Raw genomic sequence first — 25,323 nt, 5'->3', positions numbered from 1 at the left:
CAATGGATGGTTCATCTTTTTTATTGCTGTTTGTAGGAGTTATTTATATATTCTAAAAATTTTTTTAATGTTTATTTACTTTTGAGACAGAGAGAGACAGAGCATGAACAGGGGAGGGTCAGAGAGAAGGAGACACAGAATCTGAAGCAGGCTTCAGGTTCCGAGCTGTCAGCACAGAGCCTGATGAGGGGCTTGAACTCATGGACCATGAGATCATGACCTGAGCTGAAGTCGGATGCTAAACCAACTGAGCCACCCAGGCGCCCCCATAGGAGTTCTTTATATATTCTGAGTATAAGCCCTTTGTTAGATATATATTTTTTCCCAGTCTGTGCCTTTTCTGTTTATTTTCTTGATGATGATGTGATAAGCAGAAATTTTTACTTTCTATAAAGTTTTTACCATTTTATCAGTTTTTAATTTATGGTTAGTGTTTTTTGTGCCTAGCTCCAGGGTTGCAGAGATATTCTCAGTTTTCTTCTAAAAGCATTCTTGTTCTAGATTTTACATCTAGGTCTGTGATCTGTCGCAGATTAATTTTTGTGTCAAGATGGGAGGTAGGGGTTTAGGTTCATTTTCCCTCCATACAGGTATCTAGTTGTTCAAGCAATGTAGGTTTAAAATTTTTTTTCCTTTCTCCATTAGATCAACTTGGCATCTTAACTGAAAATTAATAGAGCTACTTTGTATTTTGGTTGTGCTTTTATTTTTAGTTTCTTAAGCATGGGCCCTGTATCTTTAAACACAAAAGGAAAATACAAAAAAAGACTTTTATGCACCTCTTTGAGACTGTAGCTACATTGAGATTGATCCAGGGCTGGTTACCATATATTTTCTGATGGAGGAATGTTAATAATGAATTTGAATTTGAAATGGCTTTACTGCAGTTGAAGTAATGGATGCAGTGTTAGTTTCAGTATTGCTTGTACCCTATCCATAAGCCAGGCTGATACTGGGGGGGGGGGGTGGTGGGGGGCGGAGGGGGGGGCGGGGAAGGAAGGAGATTCAAGCTCGGAGAGATCATCTAGGACTCTATTAGAGCAAGCTGTAGAGACCTTAATATTTTCTTGTTTATTGATTGGTCAAAATAGATGTAAATATATATAATCCACGTGTTTTAGTTTCCATCTTTCTACTACACTACTCCAGTCCAGTCCTTCGTGACAAACAGTTCCTGAATGTGTCCTGGAATAATTTCTAAGGAGACAGGTTGGTTATTGTTTCTACCAGATTTTATTGACTGATAACACAAAGCAGTATTATTTTTTTTATTCTTTAATGCTATTTTTGAGAGAGAGAGAGACAGAGTGCGAATAGGGGAGGAGCAGAGAGAGGTGGAGACACAGAATCTGAAGCAAGCTCCAGGCTCTGAGCTGTCAGCACCGAGCGCCATGTGGGGCTCAAAACTCACCAGTGGTGTGATAATGACCTGAGCTGAAGTCGGACAGTTAACCGACTGAGACACCCAGGTGCCCCGAAAGCAGTATTATTATTATTTTTCTTATTTTTTATTTTTGAAAGCAGTATTATTTTTTAAAGACATCACCTCAACTATATTACTCCAGTGTAACTGTTTTAATTTTTCCTCATTTCCTTCCAGGTTTTGTTCATCTATTTACATATTTTTATATGGTTGTAATCATAGTGTATCTGTTCTTTTCTGTTCAGACATTGAGTGATAATCAGTAAACACTTTGCCACATGTGTGTCATCCTTGTTAGTAAAGACACAGCTGGAGACAGAGACTATACCAGTTGGGGAACTTAGCAGTGGGGAATCTTGAACCCAAGCTTAAGTAAAATACAAGCAAAGTTAAGATTTTCAAAGACATGTTACCCCTCTATGGAAATATAGGACAACTCTGGTTTCCTTATTTTCTCTCTTTAATATGTAACAGCTTTATTGAAATTCACATCCCATATAAGTCACTCATTGCAAGAGTACCGGTCAGTGAATTTTAGTATATTCACAGAGTTGAGCAATCATCGCCACAATCCATTTTAGAACATTTTCATCACACCAGAAAGAAACCCCTACCCATTAGCAGTTGCTACCCACTTTCCCCAGTCCCCACCAACCTAGGCAACCATTAATCTGTTTTCTGTCTGTATGGATTTGCCTATTCTGGATATTTCTTTTTTTTTTTTTTTTTTAATTTTTTTTTTTCAACGTTTATTTTTGGGACAGAGAGAGACAGAGCATGAATGGGGGAGGGGCAGAGAGAGAGAGAGGGAGACACAGAATCGGAAACAGGCTCCAGGCTCTGAGCCATCAGCCCAGAGCCTGACGCGGGGCTCGAACTCACGGACCGCGAGATCGTGACCTGGCTGAAGTTGGACGCTTAACCGACTGCGCCACCCAGGCGCCCCATATTCTGGATATTTCTTAACAATGAAATCATACAGTATAGTCTTTTGTGAGTGATTTCTTTTGCCTTTATACTTTTAATAATTTGAGAATATTGAAATACGGACAAGCAAGTTTCCTTCACAGATGTGCATGCTTTTTGACCTGTAAAGGTATACACTCCCTCAGGTACATATGCTCAAACACCTACACCTACTCATTAAAAAACACAAACACACCAAGACAAACATACAGACTAAGGTAACTGATAGAGATAACCCTTTCCAAATAAACAGTTTCATATCAGAACATATCTAAGCACTAATACCACTACAAGTACATCTAGGTGAACACAGTTCCTGAAGTGTGTAAGAGAAGACGGTTGACAGCGTGGCAAGTTGAGAGAAAATGAGGGCTCACACAAGACAAGAGACATTAGAATGTGATGGCAAGTTGAATTTATTTAACGTGTACAGAAGCAACAGTCTGACATTTATTTAATATGTATATAGGCATACAAGTAAGAGTCTTGGAGCTCCTTGGTCTATTGCATAGCAGTCCCTTTGAGCAGGATGTTATTAATTGTAATTATAAGGTAAAGAATTTCCATATGGAAAACTATAACGAACAGAATATTTTGGTTCTCTGGGTGTGGTGTTACCATTTTAATGAGTCATTAAGGAATATTTCTTTGATATGCATTCAGTGAAAAGAGATGAGTCCCCTCAAATGTATACATTATAAGTCTGGCATCTATTCAGGCAGCTCTTTCCCTGGAGCAGGCATGGCACAATTTGAAATAATAACCCCAAGATTTATTTTTGGTCTTGGTGGGTAATTATTAACCCAAGTTAGTATTCTTAAAGAATTCTTTTGTTTCCTTGTTTGTTTCCTCTTTAATATAGCCACTGGGGTATTATACCTGCTTAGTGGGAGAGTGGGAGTGGGTGGGGGTGGGATGGCAGTGGGGCAGAATGCTTAATTAGATTAGGAAATGTCAATAAATATGTGATTATTTGACAGTCAGGCACCCATTTTCACCTCGGCAAGGCCTTGTTAGTTATCAGCACACCCTTTACACCTGCCTTTCCTTTGCCATTTTGTTTGAGCTCCCATTATTACTCCTTATCAAACCATCTCTAACTTTCCTAAGACATCAGACTGCATTCCCCGGGTGAACTCCTGGGTATAGTTTGCTCTCCAGAGTGTAGTACTCATCCCTGCATTCAGCCCCTTAGCCTTCCCCCTGCCATATCCTCTTCTTCCCCCTCCCCCCCGCCCCAACTGCCAAAATCTTAGCTCTGGTGTATATTTCCTTTTGAATAGGATACCAGGGAAGGCTCTTCAAAGAAATGTTGTTTGAACTGGTCCCTGAAAGATGCGAAAGGATTTGAACAGGAGAAAAGGGGAGAAAGGTATTTCAGGTGTAATGAACATTGTGATCTGAGGGTTGGAGGCAGAAAAGCATGGAACTGTACTTCTTTCACCAGAAAACAGGGTGTGTGAAGATCACTCCTTCCCCTTTACTTTTCTTCCACTCCTTTCCCTGGCTCCCTTCTCATTCCTCCCCCACCCCCAGCATGTACTTTGATCTCTTTGCTTACTATATACTTCTCTTCTATCTAGCTAAATCTATCCTTCCCTGACCACCCACAGTGATCTCTGAACTTCTCTAGTACTAATTACCAGCCCCATTCTTTTGTCAGTTAATTTTATATTGCTCTGATTTAAAAAAAAAAAAAAAAAAAGCTTTGTGTGCATGTCTCATTTTCAAATAGAGTGTGTTAGTCAAGATTCTTAGGTCTCAGGGAACACAACCCACTTAAAGCTAGCCTTTCACAAGGTATGGTGGCAGGGCTGGGAGTTGTAGTGGATTGTTACTGTAAGACAACTGAGCTCCCTTATAGGTAGCTGGGTTCTCAGCTGGAACCCAGAGCAGGCCCTTGGAAAGCCCCTGTGCTCCCTCCTCTGTCTACAGTGTACATGGATTCTCCTCAGCCTCGTTCTGTGCCTGTGCTCCATTATAGGACGTTGATTTGGATTTTTATGAATACTTTGCGTTACAATATTACCTATCTTTTTTTTTTTTTTTTTGTAAGTAATCTCTACACCCAACGTAGGGCTCAAACTCATGACCCTGAGATTAAGGGTCTCACACTCTTCCAACTGAGCCAGCCAGGTGCCCCATAATATTACCTCTCTTGATTACTGAGTTTTTTGGCACTCTTAAATCTTGCACCTGAGGCAAGTGCCCTTCTCTGTCTCCCTAGCCCCAGTCTGTTGCATCCTCTCCTTTATGGGCTGGCTTTCTCTGCTTTCGAGGCTCGTGCTTACCCCTTAGCTTCAACTTAAATGTGGCTTAAACTCACTATGATGCTGCTCCTAGACTGATGACATGTGATCTCTCAGTTTAGATTTTGTTTCTTAGCTTTCCATATTCCTGGTGAAGAATTGGATTTGATCTTTCCTACTTGGGCTAGGGATCCCCCCCTGTACCAAATATCTGGGAGGGAGGAGGCATTGATGGTTGCTTAGGCTGTATACTAAACAGGGCCTAGGGTAAAGGTTGTCCCACACAAGGGGGCTTAGGTTTGGACATCCTCGAATGTGCTTGCTTTGGTACCTGAGATCAGAGGGAAGTGAGCATGCCTTAACTTTTTTGTACCTGCACTGCATCCAGCAGATTAACAGCTGAAAGGTGCCTGTGTCTCTTATTTAGTACCCGTTTATTGCTATGATTCTCTGACCATTTGACCATTAGGATTAACTTTGGGCATAACAGACTAATCAGAACAATATTTTTAATGTTTAAAATAAATTACTGAAATGTGTTTTATCATCACTTGGATGATTTCTAATTTTAGAACAAATTAACTATTTTTTAAACATTTTTGAAACTTATTTTCTGGTTCAGAAAGAAAGGGAAAATAGAATGTTGATAATCAATTGAGCAAAAAGTGATAATCAGCCTTTGTTGACTGACCACTGGTCCAAATAGGGTATGGTTAAATCAGTTACTCTCATCATCGATTTCAAAGCTTACTGATCCCCCCCCTTATTTTATTATACATTTATTATCTATTATGTTGCAGGCCCAATGATGGTCTGATAATATAAAAATAAGTGCCTGTCTTCAAAGTCCTCATAGCCTGTAAAGGAAACAGATATGACATAGCTGATTATAGTATGGTGAGATAAATTTTGGTAGAAGTGGGGCAAGGTGGTGACTTAGCACCTCTGTTCTACTGTTGTCTTTGTGTATATTTATCTTTCACATTTTTTTTTTTTTTTTTTAGTTTATGTATTGATTTTGAGAGAGAGCATGCATGCTTGAGCAGGGGAGGGGCAGAGAGAGAGGGACAGAGAGAATCCCAAGCAGGCTACATGCTCAGCTCAGAGCCCTGGCCCGATCGATCTCATGAGCAGGCTTGATCTCACAATGATGAGATCATGACCTGAGCTGAGTTAATGAATGACCTGAGCAGAAATGAAGAGTTGGATGCTTACCCGACTAAGCCACCCAGGCGCCCCCATCTCTCACTTTTTTATATTCTCTTTTTTAGTCTTTATCTCTCTCATCCAGTCTCTGCAATCAACTGTATTGTATGGATCACAGTATAGTAATATCTCATATACCTAGTATGAGCTATGAAGTATTTCTTAAAAATGAACTTTGAGAATAATTAATAATGACTTTATTAGCTAACAGCAAACCCTTGCTCTATGTCAAGAACTGTTCTAAGTGATTTATATGTATCCATTTAATGAATCAATATATCAGCCTCATGAGATAGGTACTGTTACTATTTTTGTTTTGCATATGAGAAAACAGAGGGACAAAAGATAGTTGACTCTGTTGTCCAAGGTTATAAACTGACATCTTTGTAGGAAGGTTGAAATATTTTTTTAATTTATTTTTTAAAAATTTGTAATGTAGAGAGAGAAAGGGAGAGAGAGAGAGCACACATGCACATGTGTGCATGCAAGTGGGGGAAAGGCAGAGAGAGAGGGAGACACAGAATCTGAAGCAGGCTCCAGGCTCTGAGCTGTCACCACAGAGCCTGATGAGGGGCTTGAACCCAGGAACCACAAGATTATGACCTGAGCTGAAGTCGGAGGCTTAACCCACTGAACCACCCACACACCCATTAAATCTATTTTAAATGTCATTGTTTAAAAGTTTATTTATCTTGAGAGAGAGTGAGTGTGATCAGGGGAGGGAGAGAGAGAATCCCAAGCAGGCCCCCTACTGTCAACATGGAGCCTAATGCAGACCTCTGTCCCATGAACCCTGAGATCATGCCCTTAGCCAAAATCAAGATTCAGAAGCTTAACTGACTAGGCCACCCAGGTGCCCCTAAGTGTCATTTTTTGTAAAAAGTATTATAAAGTTTTTCTTTCTTTCTTTCTTCCTTTCTTCCTTTCTTCCTTTCTTCCTTTCTTCCTTTCTTCCTTTCTTCCTTTCTTCCTTTCTTTCTTTCTTTCTTTCTTCTTATCATGGTAAGTGTACTGTTTAATCCCCACCATCCATTTCAGCCATCCCCCCACCCACCACCCCTCTGGTAACCATCTGTTCCCACCAACATCCTAGAATTTGTATTCTCCACCTGGGAGATTTCATTGCTGCAAATGGCAAGATTTCATTCTTTTTTATGGTTGAATAATATTACATTGTGTATATATACCACATCTTTAACCCTTCATCTATTGATGGATACTTGGGCTGCTTCCATAGTTTGGCTATTGTAAATAATGCCGCAATAAACATAGAGATGCATGTATCCCTTTGAATTAGTATGTTTGTATTCTTTGGGTAAATACCCAAATTCCTGGATCATAAGGTAGTTCTATTTGTAACTTTTTGAAGGACCTCTGTACTGTTTTCCACCGTGGCTGTACCAGTTTGCATTCCTACCAACATTGCACGAGGAATCCTTTTTCTTCACATCCTCTCCAACACTTGTTTCTTGTCTTTTTGATTCTAGCCATTCTGACAGGGGTGAGGTGATACCTCATTGTAGTTTTGATTTGCATTTCCCTGATGAGGAGTGATGTTGAGCATCTTTTCATGTGTCTTTTGGCCATCTGTGTGTCCTCTTTGAAGAAATGTTTGTTCATATCTTCTGCCCATTTTTATTTGGATTATTTGTTTTTTGAGTGTTGTATGAATTCTTTTTATATTTTGGATACTAACCCTTTATCATATATATGTTTTGCAAATCTCTTCTTTCATTCTGTAGGTTGCCTTTTAGTTTTGTTGATTGTTTCCTTTGCTGTGCAGGAGCTTTTTATTTTGATAGAGTCTCAATGGTTTATTTTTACTTTTATTTCCCTTGCCTCTGGAGACATATCTAGAAAAATGTTGCTATGGCCAGTGTCAGAGAAATTACTGACTGTGCTCTCCCCAAGGACTTTTATGGTTTCAGGTCTCACATTTAGGTCTTTAGTCCATTTTGAGTTTATTTTTGTGTATGTGAAAGAAAGTCCACTTTCATTCTTTCGCATGTAGCTGTCCAGTTTTCCCAGCACCATTTGTTGATGACTATCTTAAATGGAGTCCTTCAAATTTAATTTAACCAAAATCATTTGGAGGATATAGAATTTATTTTTAAAAATTTTTTTAATGTTTATTTATTTTTGAGAGGGAGAGAGAGAGTGAGCACAAGCAGGGGAGGGGCAGAAAGAGAGGGAGACACAAGATCTGAGGCAGGCTTCATGCTCCCAGCTGTCAGCACAGAGCTGGACAGGGGGCTCGAACTCATGAACTGTGAGATCATGCCTTGAGCCGAAGTCTGAGGCTTAACCTACTGAGCCACCCAGGTGCCCCGTGGAAGTTAGAATTCGTTGTATGCATTTGGTATTATTCTGTCCTATTGACTTGCCTTCTGAGGTTGTTGACTTTTATAGGCTGTTGGTAATTGCATTAAATAGTTTCACACTTTTGTGTTTTATAGTTTGGTCTTCCCTTTTGCGTCCACCTGTGGCTTCTTGTTGCCAATTACTGTCACTTCAGTAATTTGCTTCTGTTAATGTGTAGTGTGTTGTAACATAAAAGTAAAACCATGGTAGAAAGTGTTTTATAGAGGCAATGTGATACAGTGTAAAAAGCATGGGTGTTAGGGTCATGTTTAAATCTCACATCCAGGGGCGCCTGGGTGGCGCAGTCGGTTGAGCGTCCGACTTCAGCCAGGTCATGATCTCGCGGTCCGTGAGTTCGAGCCCCGCGTCGGGCTCTGGGCTGATGGCTCAGAGCCTGGAGCCTGTTTCCGATTCTGTGTCTCCCTCTCTCTCTGCCCCTCCCCCGTTCATACTCTGTCTCTCTCTGTCCCAAAAATAAAAATAAACCTTGAAAAAAATAAAAATAAAAAAAAATAAATCTCACATCCACTGTTGAGAAAGAAGTTATACATCCTGGGGCAGGCTCTTTATTGTCTCAGCCTCCGTTTCTTCATTTATGAAATGGGGATAGTGATAGTTTGCAGAGTTTTTATGAGGGTATGTATATGGTAAAGTACCTGGCATATAATAGGTATGCAAATGAAGTTGATTCTTTCCCCCCCACTACCCCCATTATATTGGAATATGGCATATGGCCTCGTCGTTAATATGAGAAACTCAGGTAAATAATGTGTTAAGATGTAAGATAAAGACAGTCTTATTCTCTCACTTAAAAATATTATTTTTTCAGTTGGTATGATAAGTGTTAATTTGAGAAAAATTATCCTCAACTTTAGTTTTGGGTCCTCTCAGCAACATCCTCTTCTTCCCTGCATTAAATTGCCTTTACTTCTATGTGACTCTCTCAATTTCCCTTGTTTGCTCTTAAAGGAAAACTTTCCATCAGCCCCTTTTAAAAGAACCTGTTCCAGGGCAAACCTTATGACCCTGAGGGCAGTAAACCAGGCTTCTTGGCCAATAGCAATAATTTCTAAAACTTCCCTTCTTTCATCAGTTCTGCTTTTTTCAGCTATCATCAGTCTTAAAATAGTAGTTTTTCATTTCATCCCCACTCTCTTCCATTTCTCCTTTCCCAGCAACTGTTCCCACTAGTTGCATGGTCCTCATTATTTCAGTGGTTTTATGTGGTTTAATTTTTATTATATGTATTTTTCAAAGGTTGTCTTTTTGTAGTTTTAGTTATGTATAGGGAACTCTCTTATCTTAATATCATGAAAAATTTCAGCTTTTTGTACCAGAGGTTTTTTTGCCTTCTGTCTTGAAACCCCAGTAAAAACCTGTAATATTATGTGGATGCTTCACTACATACAAATACTCCAGGTCAAGTCACCAAATTTGTTTTAAACAATTTTTTTGAGGCTTAATTAATATGCCATAAAATTCATCCATTTTAAGTGTACAATTCAGTAATACCAAATGACTTTTCCTATCAAAAACTCTTCAGTGCTATCTTTGGTCTAGAAGATGATAGTTACCCTTTTCCCGTTTTGTTCCCAAGATCACTTATGTGGGATGTGTGGCTGTTGTTCCTGGTTGCCATGTGGTTACTTACAAGTATCCATCTGTTGGTTATTGCTTCGATTATTCATTCTGAATAATATAGTAACTTGTTAAGATCGAGGTTATCTACACTTGGGACTCAAGGTCAAGGTTGAGGGGGTAGTGCCATTTTCTTGAAGAATGTTTCCTTTTTGCCTATTGACTGGTGTAAGTTACTCTCAATGTTCTTCACTTGAAGATAATTATACCCTCACTCCAGGGCCTACAATCCCCTTGAATGGTTCTGTAGGCTCCATCTTCCCCTTGAGACATCAAGACACATTATGCATATTGTAGGCGTGTGCCTTTTAAACCATTGTAACTGCTTTCCATGTTAGTCTGAAAATTAATTTAATTGCTGTAGCAGAGCTTAGTATGACCCTGGTCTCCTGAAATTAATTAGAGTAAAACTGGTAGTATCTTTAAGAGTCACAAGTGTGCTGTTTCTGTGAAGGTGTATGAAATGTCTTCACCATTATAGGCGTGAGACGTAGTCTAGAGGAGTGTGCATTCATACCAGTCAGGGCACCAGACACCTGGTGCAAATATTGGCAAACATTGAGGCTAAATGCCGTGCATCCTGAGCATTGTTGACCTTCAGAAAAGAGACCAAGTAGGGTTGGAAGAGCTAGGAAGTGATTTGGAGAGGGTGGACTTGAGCTAGTCTTGGAAGGGTGTGCAGAGTTTGGATAGAATGTAAAAGTGAAATTTGAGGATGGGGTAGGGAGGATTGTTGAAGAGAAGTACAGACCGTTGTGGGAAGCAAATGAGGCAAAGGGGTGTAGTGAACTTAGGAGACTTGTGAGACTCTAAGGAAGCCAGCCAGATTAGAGCAGAGGATTCCTAGTAATTCTTTTTTTTTTTTTAATGTTTATTTATTTTTGAGAGAGAGAGAGAGTGGGAACAAAGGAGCGGCAGAGAGAGAGGCAGACACAGAATCTGAAGCAGGCTCCAGGCTCCGAGCTGTCAGCATAGAGCCCGACTCAGGGCTCGAACCCACAAACTGTGAGATCATGACCTGAGCCGAAGTCGGATGTTCAACCGACTGAGCCACCCAGGCTCCCCAAGGATTCCTAGTAATTCTTAGTGAAAGTAGGAAGGTAGAGTTTTATCAAAATCACCTGAGAAACTGTCAAAATACAAACACCTAACAAATCAAAGATTCTAAGCAAAGGAATGAAATGTAAAAGCACTATTACAGGAAGCCTAGTCAGGTGACTGTAAGCAAGCTCATTAGAGCAGGAAAACAAGAGCTTAGAGTTAGGCAGGGAGTTTGCTTGTCCTTGGGAGAGAAGGCTTGGTAAAGCATTGTTTTTACTTCCTTTCATTATGAGGCTCCAGTAATTTCACTAGGTACTGGAATCGTTCCTGGGAAGGGGCAGGGTTCAGAAACACAAGGCTTTGAAGACCTGCGCATAACTTCAGAAAAGTTGAAGTTATTTCTCTTGATGTTTCTTTAGGGAAAAGGAAAAAACATCCTAAAACTGGCCTCAATCCCAGTTTCAGAGTTTTCAATTAGAGGGCCTTTGGTCCCAAGCTGTGAAACTTGGGGGGAATATTGGTCTCATAGATTGTTAGGTTTTTTCTTAAGTAACATTCTGAAATTCTTTTAGTAGGACTTTGATGGCTAATGCTTCTTGTTGTTTTGCTTTTACACCAAAGTGGAACTTTGCATTTATTTTTATTTTTTTATTTTTTAAAATTATTTCTATTATTTTTTTAATGTTTGTTTATTTTGAGGGAGAGAGCGCAAGCAGGGGAGGGGCAGGGAAAGAGGGAGACACAGAATCAGAAGCAGGCTCCACAGGCTCTGAGCTGCCAGTACAGAGCCAGATGCAGGGCTCCAACTCAGGAACCATGAGATCATGACCTGAGCCACAGTCAGATGCATGACTGACTGAACCACCCAGGCACCGCTGCACTTACTTTTAAAAGTTGAATGATCTTAAACTCTTAGATCTGGAAGGATTTTAAGAGTCATTTGTTAACCCTTACAGTTACTCATTGTAAAAGAAAAGTGGATCATATTTGAGGAATGGATGTACATGAATAATGGGGTTGGTTGACCTGTCTAAAATTCCTTTGGATATCACCATCTGCAATTAAAGCCTTTATGAAGACTGCTTCCCACACATCTCTTTCCTAAATTCCAAATATACTTTCCTAACCTATTTTCCTTACTGTAAAGTCTTTTTGGTAATATCTTCCAGTACTGTCTGCTCTTGAGTGTCTTGGTTTTAAAATTTAATTAAAATAGTGACAATAGTTAGATACTTTTGAATTTTAAAAAGTGGGAGAAGGGGGTGCCTGGATGGCTCAGTCCATTAAGCATCCAACTCTTGATTTCGGCTCAGGTCATGATCTCATATTTCGTGAGTGTGAGCCCTGCGTCAGGATCCATGCTGGCGGAACAGAGCCTGCTTGGGATTCTCTCTCTCCCTCTCTTTGCCCCTCCCATGCTTGCTCTCTCTCTCTCTCTCAAAATAAATAAACTTGAAAAATTAAAAAAAAAAAAATTTAAAAGGGGAAAATGAAATAAAGAACAAGGCAGAAATGAATACTACTCTAGTGTTTTTACTGTATTAATAAAATTTATAATTTGCAACTAAAATATTTTTGCATCCATTCCTGTGATTTATGATGTTTTGGGAATACATGTTTTCATGAAACATTTCTATTTTATTATAAGAAAATAGGAAATCATAAAAATTTGCTTTATTTGGTGACTTTTCAGGAAAACATTTATTAATATGGTCATTCCACTTTAACTTTTTCTCTGTTACACAACAACACTGGCCCATGTTTGACTTCATTATTTACTTTTTTCATTGTTTAATCTATCTGTTCTGGTTTTTCAAGTCCCTTTCCTGAAATATTTTACTTTGTTTTTGTGCTTATCTGGCATGATTCAGCTTTCATATATTTCCTTTCTACTTGTAACATTGTTCATCTTGGCAGTGATGAGAGCACGTTGCTATTTTTTTCCAAGGTTGAGTTCAATAGGGTTTCCTTAAGGTAATAGATTATTAGAGCTAGGAGAGACCAGAGACTATTGAGGCCTATGGTTAAACTGAACAGGCTTCATCCTCTTGCCACTTGTCCTCTGTTGGTAATGGCTGCCCAAGGACTGAGGCCGAGTCTGCGTTCCCTGGGGAAAAGGCTATTTGATTTGCTGTGTCCGTTGTGGATGGGTCCATTGTCAGAACTGGGACCATATTTTAGTTATTCTTCATGTACCCAAGCAAATTGAGACTTGCTCATAGTCACAGAGCTCTTAAGTCCATAGATCTACAGACTTCCAGTTCAGTGCTAGGAGCTAAGTGCTAGGTGTTTTCTCCTGAAGAATTCTGGTATTCTGGATTCTTTGTCGTCGTTTTTCTTCCTTGAGTAATAATTGAATTCTGTCTGCTACTTAAGTTTGTTCTAGTTTGTTATATCTTCAGGAAAGATTGAGAAATATTCATCAGACAGTCTAAAGGTAGGATTTTCCTTATGCTAGCAGAGAAAAGGGACTTGAGTTACATAGTCTACCTAAAATTGAGAATTTTCTTTTCATTTGTTTTTAAGACTGAAGGCTTTCCCATTAAAATTTTAGAATTTGCTACTGTATTATCCCCATTCTAATCCAACCAGACCCACCTTCTCCCAAAAGGGAGAAAAGTAGAATTTTATTTCGAAAGAATGAATTTTATTTGAAGATCAGTTGTTGGTTCAAAACAAAATCTGGTCAGGAAGGATTAAAACACTAGTAGAATGAGACAGAATAGGGAGATACTTTAAGAACTTTTTATTTTAGGCATTTGTCTACTGAATTGCTTGCCATTTTGACCAAGGTAGTGCGTTATTTTGCAGTTACAAATACAAATAACAGTAAACAACACAAATAACAATAGTAGCTATATACTGTATATACATTAGTATTTTTTTTAATGGTCATTGATTTGGAAAATCTTCATGTAAAAAATATTTTCCACATCTTGTGGGTTTATTTTGGTGATCTAGATTAGTTCTGGTAATCCCTTAGAGCACTTTCTCCCATATTTTACCAAAATCTTACATTTTTACAGTCTCTAAAATGCTGGGATAGCATTCATACAAAATATTTTGATGCCTTATTAACTGTTAATCAGCAGATGTGCAAGTATTGCCAGCAACCATCACGTACATCTTCATGTAGGCACATTTTGTTGAAAATAGTTGATTTCTCCCAGGATAGTTTCCTCATTTGGAAGTATATTTTTCCATATAAACATGTTTTCAATTTAACAGCAATTTGCTTCTTAATCTTTATCGTGGCACAATTGTTGATATATAGCACTGCTAGAGGATAGAGTTCTGCGTACCTGTGGTTGGAAAAAGGGAGTGAAGAAAGAGACGTCCCAGTGATGGGTTCTTTTCGGTATGCCACTCAGGCGATATCTGATGGAAGGTGGCAGGAGAGGCCGAGGGAGAATCAGATTTACTTTTGCTGTATGTCCAACTTTGCTGGTCACTACTTTTGAAAATTGAGAGAGAATAACAGTGTAACAAAAGAAAATTAAAAGTATTAAGTATGTACCTACATTTAATATTAAATCTACAATTGAGTATTACAGTTTCTGTGCCATCTTTGATTCTTGTGATGTCTTAAATTGCCATTTGAGAAGCATTTATAAAGCGGGGAGAAAAACAAATATATAATAGGCAGTTAATAAATGCATACAAATATATATTTATTTAAAAATGTGGAAATTGGTAAAGTTGAAAAAGGAGAGCTTTTCAGAATGAAGGGAAAAAAGAATCTGATCTGAAGCCCAGGAAATTCAGAAGGGATGAAACTGAAGAAAGATGTTACCATTCACCTTTTGTTCACTGCATGAAATTCAGATTGCTCTCAGCATGATTCCTTTTAGACCTAGCCTCGTTTATTTTAGGGTTTTGTATATAGTTCAATGCTTACTAACTCTGTCGATCAAGAAAATTCTTGAAAGAGGAACAGTGAGTCATAGTGATACTTCCCTTTGGGAGAGAAAGAGAAAGAAAGCCCTCAGATTGGTCTCTCCATTATATACTTGGAATGGATTCAGCATTTTGATTGATGGCTGAGCACTGTTAAGCTTCCCCTAGCTACCTCATATCATATTTGGTTCTGTCCACAGTATGACTGGTAGAAGACTCAGGGTTAACCAGCAAAGATAAAGAGCTCTGTAACCTTATTACCCTAAGAGACTTGTTCATATGATGTCATTTCTATTTTAAGATTTTTGACTTTACAACAATTTTTAGAAAAGCTCCAGCATTTCCTAGCCTATCCAGTTTATTAAATAAACAAACCAAGGAAAAGGAGAAGACTGAAAAATATTTGGTCCTGAGAAACTGAGTATGCTAAGGGTGTGGCTGTTTTGGCATTCATCAGTGGTGCACACAGAGTGGGTTCCTCTCTGACTTGGCCTTTTATCCCTGATGCCACAACACCACCAAGAAGAATGAAAAGAGAGGAGGTAGGCTAGGACTGGGAGCTGGTTTGGCTGCTTTGAGCCAGAGAAGGAAGTAGGGTACATGGGAGCCACAGAGTCTCTCAGTAATCTTATTGAAAGATTGTTTTTGAAGTGTTGTGAGTAACCTGTGAAGTATTTTCTTGTAATAGTCACAAATTATCTGGCTGCTTTCTACTTTGAGGATGCCCCCAGTGACCTTCCAGTTAAATCTCTTCTTTTTTCTGGCCCTAACAAGTATATCTGGGATGCCTCCAGACTTGATTTTATTTTCTTTCTTTGTGCTTTTAGGATCTATAGATCTCATTTTAAAAATTTTGAGGTGGCATCAGTAGCAGTGGCAGGAAATATGGGGCTACTTAGCTAATCTCATATGTGGGTTGGTTCATTTCCGTGGAATTTTTACACAGAATAATCAACCACCATTTTCTTAAGTTTCTGTGTGCAAAGCAACTACCTCTCTCCAAGGTGGGTTCATCTAGGTCAACAGTAGCATCCCAAGAACGCTACAAAATTATTTAAATGTACTGTCTTTTAGGCTTCATTGTATAGAAGATATAGTGAACAGAAGGATGAATTTAGCATCCATTTTTCCCTTTAAAAAAAGCCTTATTTGCTATAAAAGTAATACATATTATATACAACTAAAATAAAATGGTTTTTACTTTTTAGAAGGTAAATACTGTGTGCATAGTGCTTTGGATGCAGTGGACAGGAAGTACATGTTTGGGGTTATAATTAGTTTATCTAGAATTCATAAGCTCGTAAAAGGGAAATGATCTTATGAGAGAGACTCTTAAACTCTCTTGCAGTTGAAGAGTCTGCTGCACACTGTCCCTGACAAATATTCATACTTAGCCTCTGCTTTAATAATGCCAAGAAAAATAGATGACTTTCTTTACTCCAGTCTTCTCCATCAAAGAGACTGTTCCTCAAAACAGCAGAGATGAAACTCAAGTCTAATATTAAATGAGAGAGCATTTTAGATGCCTTAAATGTTAAAATCTCCAGGTGGAATTAAGTTACTTTAAAATTGTTTCCGAATTTATTCTGAAGCCAGGTTCAAACAAAAAAGAAAATGCAATGTTGATTTTATTTTTTTTTAAGTAGGCTTCACACCCAGCATGGAACCCAACATGAGGCTTGAACTCATGACCCTGAGATCATGACCTGACCTGAGATCAAGAGTCGGATGCTTAACCGACTGAGCCACCCAGGCACTCTAATTTGAGTATTTTTTTAACCAAAGCAAGTTGAAGTAGATACTTATGAATTATTGGATGATGAGCCATATCCAGTTCCAGTGATTACATGGGTATTTATCTAGAGGGAATATTTTGATCCTAACTACTATTATCTGCTATGTATCAACATTGAAATACTTTTATTTAAAAATAAACACATGTAAGGACTAGAAGTTTTCTTTAGCATGAAAGGATAATGAGACTATTAGTCAGTAGTCAATATCTGAACTGAGAAGACAAAGCTAAACAATACTTAATATGATGAGGGAAAACTTTGTTGGCTAGGTATAGTCTATCTGAGCAGATGAGACCAATCTTTTATTTATATAGGGTTTTTGGGAAGTTTGGAATTTCAGGCCTGGCAAACTTTTCCCAGGCCATAATGACATCATCTGTAGAGGCATGATTTGGTTGGCATTCAGGAGTGTTTACTAGAGTGAGTCTGTTTCTGATTGGCTGACGTTCAGAAGTGAGAGACTGATGGTGATTGATTGGCTTACAAAGGCAAATTGTTTTTTGGTTTTGTTTTTTATGACTACTTGTTACCATGGCTAAAAAAAAAAATCAATCTGTTCTATGTGGGGACTTTAATTCTCAACATCAGATACATAGTTACTTTCACAAAGCAGGTGTATATTGAAATATTTTGAGGTATAACTTAGAGTAAAGGAAGAAAATTTTAAGTGGACAGCTTAATAAATTTTATTCATGTATATATACTTGCATATATATCACCCAGTTATATATAGCATTTTCATCACCTCAGAATGTTTTCCAGTGTCCCTACCTAACCTATATCCCCCAGTACCTATTCTGATTTCCATCCCCATCGATTAGTTTTGCCTGTTCTTGAATTTCATATACATAAAAGCACACAGTATATATTATTTCATGTCCAGTTTTTTATATTTCTTTTCACATATTACATGTGAGAGTCATTCATGTGTTTGCACATGTCCAGTACTTTATTACTATGTAGTGTTCTGTCTGTGACTGTACCACAATTCATTTGTATACACAAATAGTAATGGACATTTGCATCATTTCCAGTTTGGGAATATTTTGAATAAAGCTGCACTGAACATATTTGTACATCTTATTTTATTAACAAACACTAATGTCTCTTGGGCATATGAAATTGCTATATCATTATGATTTGAGTATGTTTAGTTCTAGTAGATACTGTCAAATTGTTTTCTGAAGTGGTTGAATTGATTTGCATTCCACTAGCAATTTATGAGAGTTTCATTTGCTTCATGTCCTTGTCAACACTTGGTATTGTCATCATTTTTATTTTAGCCATGCCGGAGGGGTGTGTGTGTGTATTTATTTATCTAAAAATTTTTTTTAATGTTTATTCATTTTTCAAAGACAGAGAGAGAGAGAGTGTGAGTGGGGAAGGCCAGAGAGAGGGAGACACAGAATCTGAAGCAGGCTCTGGGCTCTGAGCTGTCAGCACAGACCCCACCATGGGGCTTGAACTCATGGACCATGAGATCATGACCTGAGCTGCAGTCAGACGCTTAACTTACTGAGCCACCCATGTGCTCCTATATTTATTTTTAAAAAGACAAATTCTGGGGGCACCTGGCTAGCTCAGTTGGAGAAAAATGCAACTCTTGATCTCAGGATCATGAGTTTGAGCCCCACGTTGGGTGTAGAGATTACTTAAGTAAATAAAACTTTAAAAAAAAAAAGGGCAAATTTTGAAGAAAACAAACCTAGGCTTAGCAATTTAACATGAGAAACTTAAGAATATGGAGTTACCCATGTTAATCAAGGTTTAAGCTTCCTATTAATTCTTAGTGTAAAGAAGAAATAAACATTCTTGATTTTTTTAATTTCTTAAATAGCTTCCTAATTTAGAAAAATCTGATCTAGGAAGAATCATCCTAAAACAAAGTTACTATTGTACAGAGTTAAGAAGTTAGTTTCAATAATCTTGGGTGACTCCAGGTTAATGTAAATGACTTTCATAAGTTTACTGTTAGCCTTGAAAATAATTATGTTGAGTATTTTTTAGTACTTACCATGTGCCACAACCTGTTCTCTGTTGATGATGCAGTAGTGAACAAAAAGTCCTTGCTTGAATAGAATTTAGATTTTAGTGACAGTACAGACAATGAATCAATAAATATGTAATGTCAGGTAATGATATAGAGGGAAATATGGGGTAAGAAGAGATTGCCTAGTGCAGCATTATGGGAGCCTGTGGGGTTCGAGCAGAGGAGGGGCAGAGAGAGAGAGGGAGAGACACAGAATCTGAAGCAGGCTCCAGGCTCAGCTGTCAGCACAGAGCCTGATGTGGGGCTTGAACTCACGAGCCATGAAATCATGACTTGAGCTGAAATTGGACGCTTAACTGACTGAGCAGGTTATTTAGCTGTATCAAGGAAGACTGTTGTAAGCAGAAGGAGCATAAGTGCAAAGGCCCTGAGGTAGGCATGTGCCCAGTTTGTTGGACGAAGAACAAGAACATCAAGTGCTGTGGCAAGGGATAGAATGGTTGGAGAGGAGTTGGGGCTTGCAGGGAGATCATGTAGGGCCTTGTGGGCCACTTGGCTTTTATTCTGAGATGAGATACCATTAAAAGATTGGGAGCAGTAGAATTAATCTGATCCCACTAGCTATGTTCACACAAAAACCTGCACACGAATGTTCATCAACACTTTATTTGTAATAGTAAAAAGTTGGAATCATTCTCGAAGTTTTTCAACATCCTAATGGTTACACTGAGGTATGTATATACCATGGAATACAATGAAAGGAATGAACTACTGATACAGAAACTTGGATGAATCTCTAGAGATTCATGTTTAATGATAAACCAATTCCTAAAGATTGCATTTTATATGATTCTATGTATGTAACATTTTTGAAATGAAAACATTTTAGAAATAGAGGGCAGATCAGGAGTTTGCCAGGAGTTAGAGAAGAAGGTGGGTTTGGTCACAAAAGGGCAACAGGAGGAATGCTTGTTTTGAAACTTTTAAGTATCTTGACTGTGGTGGTGGATATACAAACCTACAAGGTGATAAAATTATATGGACCCCCCCCCACACACATACACGAGTACCAGTAAAACTGGGAAAATCAGAATAAGATCAGCAGACTATATAAATGTCAATGTGCTCATTGTTGTATACATTAGTTGGGCAAAATGTTATCACTGAGGGCAACTGGAAAAAGTGTACAAGAGATCTCTGTACTATTTTACTATTTCTTACAGCTCACCTGTGAATCTATAATTATCTCAATAAAAAACTTCGGTTAAAAGGACAAGATCGTTCTGGCACCTTTGCAGAAGATAGACTATAGGCTGTATGGCCATTAGAGTGGGAGCATGGTTCCCAGTCAGGCTGTTGCAGTAGGCCAGGTAAGAAGTGATGACTTGAACCAGAATGGAGGCAGTGAGGATAGTATGACATAATACTTTAAAGTTAGAACCAAGAGGATTTGCTTGATGGATCAGATGTGGAATGTAAGAGTAGTCACGGTAAACACCCAAGATTTTTGGCCCAACCAACTGGAAGAATGGAGTTGTTGTTGATTAAATGGTGAAAAATACAGTAAGAGCAAGTACAGGGAAGAAAATTAGGAGTCTGTTTTGTACATTTATGTTTGAGATACGTGGTAGTCATCCAAGTAGAGCTGTTATATAGCCTGTCTGGCATTCAGGATTCAATCAGGAGGTCCAGATTGAGAATATAAATCCAAGAATTGTCAATGTGTGAAATCACCTGGGGATTGAGTATAAAGAGAGGCTGTCCAAAGAACTAAGTCCTGGGGATACTCCAACACTTAAAGATAGGAAAAATGAGGAAGAACCATCAGAGGAGAATGAGATGGCATAGCCAAAGAAGTAAAGAAATAAAGGAGGACCAAGAGAAAATAATGTCCCCAGGGCCAACTGAGGAAAGTGTTTTAAGACAAAAGGAGTGATCTATTGACAAATGCCAACAGGTCCCATAAGATGCAGGGTAAGAATTTACAATTGGATTTGACATCGTGCAGGTTACTGCTAACCAGATCAGTTTGGGTGGGGTGAATGCTGGGGACAAAAACTAGATTGGAGAAGGTTTGAGAGAATAAGAGGGAGAGGGCTAGGGACACTGAAATTTTCTTTCAAGAAGTTTTCTGTAAAGAGGAACCAAGAAATAGGGTAGTGTCTGGAAGGGGTTATGAAGTCACTTTGGGGGATATATTACAGCCTGTATGCTCATGGGCATGATCCAGGAAAGAAAGGTCACAGTTACTGGAGCAGTCATCTATAGAGAAGCAGGGATGGGATGTGGTCACAAGAGGTGAGATTGACTTTAGATAAGAGTATGGACAGTTCATCTGTAGAAGCAAAAGGGAGGGTACAGTATATGGATATAGATGTAGGTAGGGTGGTAGGTGTAGCAGTGGAAGCTTAGATGTCTGCCCTCTTACGATTGTTTCTATAAATCTCAGTGAAATATTAAGATTGAGTCTTTGAGAGTGAGTGATAAATATTAAAGGTTTGAGGGAAAAGAGGCAAATAGTCATGTAAGAGAGCAGGAGAGTGACTGGACTAGGGACATGCCAAGGATTGCTAGGCATGTTAGTGGTGATAAATTTTAAATATGACCTGTCAGTATGTATGTTTTTCTCCCACTTGCTCTGCCACCCGGGTGCAGGGGAGGAGTAGGAAGAGAGTTTTACCCAGGTTTGGGGTTTTGCCAGAGGAGTTCAGAGACAGGTAGGCTCAAGGTTGTTAAAAGTTGTGGAGGGGTATAATTATTGGTAATGAGAAGGACTAGGTTACAACCATGGGGATGTCAGACTGAGGCAGGGCGAAGACTGGACCATCAGAAGACAGAAGGTCGAGGAACTCAGAGTCGAGGTGTTGGAAGGGTCAGCTGTGTAGATCTTAAAACCGCTGGTTGCTGGGTGCCAAATTCATGACCATCTCTTCTTTAGCAGTTTGACTCTAAGCATGGAAAATATTGGAAAGGAAATAATTTAGAGTAATTGTATAATGTTTTTTTAAGAATCATGACAAATTATTTGCTTCTTTCGTTTTTTAGATTTAGCTCTTTGCAGAAGATGATGCCAGAAATGGTATTAACCAAAACACGTGCTTTGGTTTAGCATACAAATATGTTAAAGACCGTAGCCAACAGTTGTTTTATTTAGTAATTTGTAGTTGGCTTATTTATGTTATTTGTTCAGTTCATTGGTGGATATTCAAAAATTTCTCCAAAAATTATTCAACAGTTGACATATTAGAGCAGTTCACAATGTGGATCTCAAAACCATCCTGAAAATACTAGCCAAGAAACTTTGTTTTAAAACCAGACTGAGAAATAGAGGTGACATAGAGCCATATTAAACTCTTCAGAAAAAAACAGGTATGGAACAAAAAATTAATACTAAGTATTAACTGAAAATAACATGTGAGTCGTTCCTGAGTACATCTCTCTCTCTCTCTTTTTTTTTTTTAAAGAATAACTACTTTTAGGGTGCCTCGGTGGCTCCGTCGGTTAAGCACCAACTTTGGCTCAGGTCATGATCTCGAGGTTCGTGAGTTTGAGCCCTGCGTTGGGTTCTGTGCTGACAGCTTGGAGCCTAGAGCCTGCTTTGGATTCTGTGTCTCCCTCTCTCGCTGCTCCTTACCCACTCATGCTTTGTCTCTCTCTGTCTCTCAAAAGTAAATAAACATTAAAGAATGCTGTTTTTTGTTTTTTTTTTAATGTTCATTTATTTATTTTGAGAGAGAGAGAGCACACGCACAAGTTGGGGAGGAGCAGGGAAGGAGGGAGAGAGAGAATCCCAAGCAGGCTCCACACTGTCAGTGCAGAGCCTGATGCAGGGCTCCATCTCATGAACTGTGAGAGTGATCATGACCTGAGCTGAAATCAAGTCGGATGTTTAAACAACTGAGCCACCCAGGTGCTCTTCCCTTTGTATATCTTGTCCTTACCTCTGATAACGAATCTGTGAAAAGTCCTTTTAGTTTGCTTACAAAATATGTCACACATTTATCCACTTCTCTCCATCTCCACAGCTACAACCCTACAACCATTGCTTCTCACCTAAATAGTAGAGGCCTAGAGTGGGAGAGCTGCTAGGGACCTTTTGGTCCTGACTCAAAAGTCACCTTTCAGAATGGTCTTTTTTTTTTTTTTTAAGTTTATTCATTTTTGAGAGAGAGGGAGAAACAGCACAAGCAGGAGAGGGCCAGAGATATGGGGGGGGGGGGGGGGAGAGAGAGAGAGAGAGAGAGAGAGAGAGAGAGAGAGAGAGAGAATCACAAGCAGACTTCACACTCCACGCTGAGCCTGATGCAGGACTCGATTCCACGACCCTGGGATCATGACCTGAGCCAAAATCGAGTCATGCTTAGCCAGCTGAGCCACCCAAGCATCCCTAGAACAGTCTTTCTGAACCATTTGAAAGTAACCTTCCTGACCCTCGTCTATTGTATCTGATATTATGTTGTTCCTTTGTCATTTTTTGTCTGTGTGCCACCTTCCAAGTAAATTAGAGCAAGGAACTTATCTGTCTTGTATATTGTGAATGCCTGTCGTTTGGAACAAGTCAATTCCAGGTACAGGGGATGCTCAAAAGTATTTGTTGAATGAACAGTAAATGTATTGGAAAACAAATATTCATATGGGATCTTGAGAGAAAAATTTCTGATCTGGTAGGTAACCTAGTTCAGTACCAGCGGTCCTAGAAGAAGCCACTGAGGAAAAAATGCACAGTCTTGAGCCTGGTACATCTGAAGGGTGAGGCTTGGTGCCTCCTGAGGAGGAAACTCGTTTCTTTACCCAAAAGGAAATTTTAAAAATTTTACTTCTAATTTATTTATTTATTTTTTTAGTTTGTTTATTTTGAGAGCATGAGCAGGAGAGGGGCAAAGAGAGAAGGAGAGAGAATCCGAATCAGGCTCTGCACCATCAGCTTAGAGTCCGATGCAGGGCTCAAACCCATAAACTGTGAGATTATGACCTGAGCCAAAATCAAGAATTGGAAGCCTAACTGACTGAGCCACCCAGGTGCCCCCTCCCCAATTTTTAAAAAATATTTAATTAATTATTATTATTTTTTAAAGTAGGCTCCATGCCCAACGTGGGGCTTGAACTCATGACCCTGAGATCAAGAGTCACATGCTCTACCAACTGAGCCAGCCAGGCACCCCAAGAAAATCAAATTTTCAGAGCTCTGATGACTGACAATCAGATGTGTTTTGTTTTGTTTTAACTGGGGTAATTAGACTGTGGAGAACTTTGAATAACAAGCCAAAATGGGTTGACATGAGGAAAGAGAAGGTGAATAATGCAGAGGCTCCATAGGATTAGCAGAAGTATCAAAGACTAATTATCAGTGCTTTTTTTAAAAAAAAATATTTTTTTTAACATTTATTTATTTTTGAGACAGAGACAGAGCATGAATGGGGGAGGGTCAGAGAGAGGGAGACACAGAATCTGAAACAGGCTCCAGGCTCTGAGCTGTCAGCACAGAGCCCGACGCGGGGCTCGAACTCACGGACTGCGAGATCATGACCTGAGCCGAAGTGGGCCGCTTAACCGACTGAGCCACCCAGGTGCCCCTATCAGTGCTTTTTTAATTGCAACAAGGGGAATAGAGTTAGGGAGAAAGAAGGACACGAGATATCTGGGGGGAGGAAGGGGGAACTACCAAAAACGGGAAAGAGAGACTGATGTATGATCCAATTCAGTCAAATTTGACTTAACTACATGTACCAGGTACTGTCCCTGGTGATGGCAAACCAGTAAGGAGGGAGATATAGGAGAGAATGTCTGCTTTTTAAGGGTCTTATTGTGTCTAGCAAGGGAGACAGACAAATGATGACTTATAATATGGGGTCATTGTTGGTTTGACATGAGATGGATATCTTTAGGAGTTACTGGCCAGCCAGTCCATGTGTAAGATTTCACATGGTGATCCTCAGCTTTGCTTTTGTAGAAACCGGATTCCAGTAGGTGCCTAATATCTTAAAAAGTGACCCATGCTGGGGCACCTGGGTGGCTCAGTCGGTTAAGCGTCCGACTTTGGCTCAGGTCATGATCTCACGGTTCGTGGGTTCGAGCCCCACATCAGGCTCTGTGCTGACAGCTCAGAGCCCGGAGCCTGTTTCAGATTCTGTGTCTCCCTCTCTCTATGCCCCTCCCCAACTCATGTTCTGTCTCCCTCTGTCTCAAAAATAAATAAACATTAAAAAAAATTAAAAAAAAAAAAGGGACCCATGCTAACCATGAACATACAAGAGTGGTGCATAAGCCAAAATATCAGTTTATTAATTTACAGTGAGGAAAGCTATGTGAACAGCCAAGTTTTAATTAGAAGATTACTTAGCATGAAGAGGAATAAAGGGAAGTAATGGGGTGATGTAAATGTCAAGTGACATCAAGCTTTGGTTGTCTGATGCTTCTCCATACCAGGACTGTACCTGCAGTGGGAGCTAGTCACTTTGCTGGTCAGGACACCATGCCTCCCTTGTGATTAATGAACATGGTCACAATTGTTTGATGAACTGCATTTTCTTACATCTGCATGCTTACTGCCTTCTTTAGTTATGTTACTGCCATTCTGTGGTAATTTATTCTATCTGCTTCTTTGGGAAACAATCTCTTACCATTGTATGTTGATGTTATCAGCTATACCCTTAAGTTTTGAAGATACTTAGGCATAATCTGTGGTTATAATGGAGGTATATACAAGGATAGTGGCAACATAAATAAGGACACCATTAATACCAACAGTTAGCAAGG

The 25,323-nt window shown here is 39.1% G+C and overlaps 1 protein-coding gene and 1 non-coding gene across 3 annotated transcripts in view; one reads left to right on the top strand and one right to left on the bottom strand.

Annotated features, from left to right (window-relative positions):
- The window catches only part of TMOD3 (tropomodulin 3), an 81,812-nt gene that overhangs the window by 5,461 nt on the left and 51,028 nt on the right, over positions 1 to 25,323 (top strand). The window lies entirely within an intron of this gene.
- On the bottom strand, positions 23,652 to 23,724 carry TRNAK-CUU. Its single transcript has one exon. It is a non-coding gene; the product is annotated as a tRNA-Lys (tRNA).

The sequence above is a fragment of the Felis catus genome, chromosome B3, assembly GCF_018350175.1.
Source record: "Felis catus isolate Fca126 chromosome B3, F.catus_Fca126_mat1.0, whole genome shotgun sequence".
Lineage (NCBI taxonomy): Eukaryota > Metazoa > Chordata > Mammalia > Carnivora > Felidae > Felis > Felis catus.
The sequence above is the reverse complement of the archived record's forward strand: the minus strand, read 5'-3'. Positions and strand labels throughout refer to the sequence as shown.